Here is a 6,721-nt window from a genome sequence, read left to right as displayed (position 1 = left end):
TCCATTAAGATACATCCTGCTTGGGATTACAGATGTTGTCATGTGGTTGTTTCCATCTGGCACCATTATTGTGGTGGTCAATCATTGTTGTGACTGATATATTGCAGTTAAAGTATTGAGCATTAAACTAAGGAATTAAATATCTTCCTTCAAATAATTTCATATCCAAATTAACGCTAAATATATTAGTCCGATTAAATGTATGTCTGTATTTGTGACCTAATTTTGGTTTAGTGCAACCTCGTGGAAACTCTTTACATACGAGTGGATATTATAACAATGTTTGATAACACAATAGTACTATATCAACTGTATATAGTCTCTCCACAGACGTCAGCTCCAGCAACACAGAAAAAATTGAAATACATTTACCTCCGTCAGGTCTACAACGTAAGAAATTTTCTCTTAGTTATAAAACATCATTTGACCGTGAAGCAGCATTACCCATCAGAATGAATATATTTGTTAAGAAAAGTTACATGATTTCATGAGTATCATTTGACAAAATTATAGAAATAAGAACGCCCAAAACTGACACTGGTATGGATACTTTCGTTTTACTTCACTTATTTCATTAATATATACATATTAATTTGAACATGATTTATTGGAAGTCACAGTTTATTATGATAATGATAACAACAAAAACAGTAAAAATAACAATAATGATAATGATAATGATAATAATAATAAGAGTAATGATAATAATAATGATAATAATAATAATAATAATAATTATAATAATAATAATAATAATGATAATAATAATGATAATAATAATATTGATAATGATAATAATAATAATAATAATAATATTTATTTATTTATATTATACTTTGTCGCTGTCTCCCGCGTTTGCGAGGTAGCGCAAGGAAACAGACGAAAGAAATGGCCCAACCCCCCCCTACACATGTATATACATACGTCCACACACGCAAATATACATACCTACACAGCTTTCCATGGTTTACCCCAGACGCTTCACATGCCTTGATTCAATCCACTGACAGCACGTCAACCCCGGTATACCACATCGCTCCAATTCACTCTATTCCTTGCCCTCCTTTCACCCTCCTGCATGTTCAGGCCCCGATCACACAAAATCTTTTTCACTCCATCTTTCCACCTCCAATTTGGTCTCCCTCTTCTCCTCGTTCCCTGCACCTCCGACACATATATCCTCTTGGTCAATCTTTCCTCACTCATTCTCTCCATGTGACCAAACCACTTCAAAACACCCTCTTCTGCTCTCTCAACCACGCTCTTTTTATTTCCACACATCTCTCTTACCCTTACGTTACTCACTCGATCAAACCACCTCACACCACATATTGTCCTCAAACATCTCATTTCCAGCACATCCATCCTCCTGCGCACAACTCTATCCATAGCCCACGCCTCGCAACCATACAACATTGTTGGAACCACTATTCCTTCAAACATACCCATTTTTGCTTTCCGAGATAATGTTCTCGACTTCCACACATTCTTCAAGGCCCCAGAATTTTCGCCCCCTCCCCCACCCTATGATCCACTTCCGCTTCCATGGTTCCATCCACTGCCAGATCCACTCCCAGATATCTAAAACACTTCACTTCCTCCAGTTTTTCTCCATTCAAACTCACCTCCCAATTGACTTGACCCTCAACCCTACTGTACCTAATAACCTTGCTCTTATTCACATTTACTCTTAACTTTCTTCTTCCACACACTTTACCAAACTCAGTCACCAGCTTCTGCAGTTTCTCACATGAATCAGCCACCAGCGCTGTATCATCAGCGAACAACAGCTGACTCACTTCCCAAGCTCTCTCATCCACAACAGACTTCATACTTGCCCCTCTTTCCAAAACTCATGCATTCACCTCCATAACAACACCATCCATAAACAAATTAAACAACCATGGAGACATCACACACCCCTGCCGCAAACCTACATTCACTGAAAACCAATCACTTTCCTCTCTTCCTACACGTACACATGCCTTACATCCTCGATTAAAACTTTTCACTGCTTACTAACAACTTGCCTCCCACACCATATATTCTTACTACCTTCCACAGAGCATCTCTATCAACTCTATCATAAGCCTTCTCCAGATCCATAAATGCTACAACAAATCCCATTTGCCTTTCTAAGTATTTCTCACATACATTCTTCAAAGCAAACACCTGATCCACACATCCTCTACCACTTCTGAAACCACACTGCTCTTCCCCAATCTGATGCTCTGTACATGCCTTCACCCTCTCAATGAATACCCTCCCATATAATTTACCAGGAATGCCCAACAAACTTATACCTCTGTAATTTGAGCACTCACTCTTGTCCCCTTTGCCTTTGTACAATGGCACTATATATATATATATATATACACATATATATATATATATTATATATATATTATTTTTTTTTTTTTTTTTATACTTTGTCGCTGTCTCCCGCGTTTGCGAGGTAGCGCAAGGAAACAGACGAAAGAAATGGCCCAACCCCCCCATACACATGTACATACACACGTCCATACACGCAAATATACACACCTACACAGCTTTCCATGGTTCACCCCAGACGCTTCACATGCCTTGATTCAATCCACTGACAGCACGTCAACCCCTGTATACCACATCGCTCCAATTCACTCTATTCCTTGCCCTCCTTTCACCCTCCTGCATGTTCAGGCCCCGATCACACAAAATCCTTTTCACTCCATCTTTCCACCTCCAATTTGGTCTCCCTCTTCTCCTCGTTCCCTCCACCTCCGACACATATATCCTCTTGGTCAATCTTTCCTCACTCATTCTCTCCATGTGCCCAAACCATTTCAAAACACCCTCTTCTGCTCTCTCAACCACGCTCTTTTTATTTCCACACATCTCTCTTACCCTTACGTTACTTACTCGATCAAACCACCTCACACCACACATTGTCCTCAAACATCTCATTTCCAGCACATCCATCCTCCTGCGCACAACTCTATCCATAGCCACGCCTCGCAACCATACAACATTGTTGGAACCACTATTCCTTCAAACATACCCATTTTTGCTTTCCGGGATAATGTTCTCGACTTCCACACATTTTTCAAGGCTCCCAAAATTTTCGCCCCCTCCCCCACCCTATGATCCACTTCCGCTTCCATGGTTCCATCCGCTGACAGATCCACTCCCAGATATCTAAAACACTTCACTTCCTCCAGTTTTTCACCATTCAAACTCACCTCCCAATTGACTTGACCCTCAACCCTACTGTACCTAATAACCTTGCTCTTATTCACATTTACTCTTAACTTTCTTCTTCCACACACTTTACCAAACTCCGTCACCAGCTTCTGCAGTTTCTCACATGAATCCGCCACCAGCGCTGTATCATCAGCGAACAACAACTGACTCACTTCCCAAGCTCTCTCATCCCCAACAGACTTCATACTTGCCCCTCTTTCCAAAACTCTTGCATTTACCTCCCTAACAACCCCATCCATAAACAAATTAAACAACCATGGAGACATCACACACCCCTGCCGCAAACCTACATTCACTGAGAACCAATCACTTTCCTCTCTTCCTACACGTACACATGCCTTACATCCTCGATAAAAACTTTTCACTGCTTCTAACAACTTGCCTCCCACACCATATATTCTTAATACCTTCCACAGAGCATCTCTATCAACTCTATCATATGCCTTCTCCAGATCCATAAATGCTACATACAAATCCATTTGCTTTTCTAAGTATTTCTCCATACATTCTTCAAAGCAAACACCTGATCCACACATCCTCTACCACTTCTGAAACCACACTGCTCTTCCCCAATCTGATGCTCTGTACATGCCTTCACCCTCTCAATCAATACCCTCCCATATAATTTACCAGGAATACTCAACAAACTTATACCTCTGTAATTTGAGCACTCACTCTTATCCCCTTTGCCTTTGTACAATGGCACTATGCAAGCATTCCGCCAATCCTCAGGCACCTCACCATGAGTCATACATACATTAAATAACCTTACCAACCAGTCAACAATACAGTCACCCCCTTTTTTAATAAATTCCACTGCAATACCATCCAAACCTGCTGCCTTGCCGGCTTTCATCTTCCGCAAAGCTTTTACTACCTCTTCTCTGTTTACCAAATCATTTTCCCTAACCCTCTCACTTTGCACACCACCTCGACCCAAACACCCTATATCTGCCACTCTGTCATCAGACACATTCAACAAACCTTCAAAATACTCATTCCATCTCCTTCTCACATCACCACTACTTGTTATCACCTCCCCATTTACGCCCTTCACTGAAGTTCCCATTTGCTCCCTTGTCTTACGCACCCTATTTACCTCCTTCCAGAACATCTTTTTATTCTCCCTAAAATTTACTGATAGTCTCTCACCCCAACTCTCATTTGCCCTTTTTTCACCTCTTGCACCTTTCTCTTGACCTCCTGTCTCTTTCTTTTATACTTCTCCCACTCAATTGCATTTTTTCCCTGCAAAAATCGTCCAAATGCCTCTCTCTTCTCTTTCACTAATACTCTTACTTCTTCATCCCACCACTCACTACCCTTTCTAAACTGCCCACCTCCCACTCTTCTCATGCCACAAGCATCTTTTGCGCAATCCATCACTGATTCCCTAAATACATCCCATTCCTCCCCCACTCCCCTTACTTCCATTGTTCTCACCTTTTTCCATTCTGTACACAGTCTCTCCTGATACTTCTTCACACAGGTCTCCTTCCCAAGCTCACTTACTCTCACCACCTTCTTCACCCCAACATTCACTCTTCTTTTCTGAAAACCCATACTAATCTTCACCTTAGCCTCCACAAGATAATGATCAGACATCCCTCCAGTTGCACCTCTCAGCACATTGACATCCAAAAGTCTCTCTTTCGCACGCCTGTCCATTAACACGTAATCCAATAACGCTCTCTGGCCATCTCTCCTACTTACATAAGTATACTTATGTATATCTCGCTTTTTAAACCAGGTATTCCCAATCAACAGTCCTTTTTCAGCACATAAATCTACAAGCTCTTCACCATTTCCATTTACAACACTGAACACCCCATGCATACCAATTATTCCCTCAACTGCCACATTACTCACCTTTGCATTCAAATCACCCATCACTATAACCCGGTCTCGTGCATCAAAACCGCTAACACACTCATTTAGCTGCTCCCAAAACACTTGCCTCTCATGATCTTTCTTCTCATGCCCAGGTGCATATGCACCAATAATCACCCACCTCTCTCCATCAACTTTCAATTTTACCCATATTAATCGAGAATTTACTTTCTTACATTCTATGACATACTCCCACAACTCCTGTTTCAGGAGTATTGCTACTCCTTCCCTTGCTCTTGTCCTCTCACTAACCCTGAATTACTTCCAAGACATTCCCAAACCACTCTTCCCCTTTACCCTTGAGCTTCGTTTCACTCAGAGCCAAAACATCCAGGTTCCTTTCCTCAAACATACTACCTATATCTCCTTTTTTCACATCTTGGTTACATCCACACACATTTAGACACCCCACTCTGAGCCTTCGAGGAGGATGAGCACTCCCCGCGTGACTCCTTCTTCTGTTTCCCTTTTTAGAAAGTTAAGAAATACAAGGGGGGGAGGATTTCTGGCCCCCCGCTCCCGTCCCCTCTAGTCGCCTTCTACGACACGAGAGGAATGCGTGGGAAGTATTCTTTCACCCCTATCCCCAGGGATAATATATATATATATATATATATATATATATATATATAATATATATATATATATATATATATATATATATATATATATATATATATATATATACATATATATATATATATTTATATACACATATATTTATACATACACACACACACGCACATATACACACACACACACATATACATATATATACATATGAAAAAAGTAAGAAATAATTTAGAAAACTGAAACTTCTAGCTTGAAATGAAATGAGAAAATGAATGTCACATAATGGTTCAACCTCTGGCTATGGAAAAGGGAAATGTATAATTTATTTACACAAACGTCAATAGTAGTTGTCACCAATTTAACCACTGTATCAATAAGCTTCAATGTCTAAGCTACATTTTTTTTTTTTTTTTCAGTTTCACTATTTTCTTGTCAAAGCATCATGTATGAAAACTATCACTCCAGTAACACAACTATAAACATTTACTTCTTTAAAAAAGTTCTGGGGAAGTCTGTCTCGATACACTGCGGGACACTCTACCACCTGGCGAGGTTTGTGTTGCAATGGTTCTTGATTCACAAACGTAGTAGCATCACTGGTGGGCGGAAGAACATTCTTGTAACCACAGCAAGGATCACAGTCCGTGCAACTCCATTATGATGGTTCTTCTCCTGCGGAAGTTGTAGCAGCAGCAGTAGCAGTAGTAGGAGTCGCACCAGGGTTGCCAAGGATCCAGAAATTAATCTGATACATTAGGTAAGACTAGGGGGTCCAGTAGGTTGCCAGTATGGTCAACGACCAAGGATAAGGTATATCTATATATATTGGTGTCGGGTGAAAGGAGACGAAGCACATCTGACTGCTCCATACAGATCATTGTGGTAAAAGTTAGGTGTCGTCTCAAACCTTGTGTAAGTCTCTTCTTAAAGCCCATATGGTCTCTAGAAATATCTCACTTGTTAGTCGTTTAGGCACAGTCCTTTATGGCCTCTGGATAGAGCCGTCCACTCATCTGTA

The sequence above is a fragment of the Panulirus ornatus genome, chromosome 42, assembly GCF_036320965.1.
Source record: "Panulirus ornatus isolate Po-2019 chromosome 42, ASM3632096v1, whole genome shotgun sequence".
In the NCBI taxonomy this organism is placed as follows: domain Eukaryota; kingdom Metazoa; phylum Arthropoda; class Malacostraca; order Decapoda; family Palinuridae; genus Panulirus; species Panulirus ornatus.
This window is presented reverse-complemented; position numbering follows the sequence as displayed.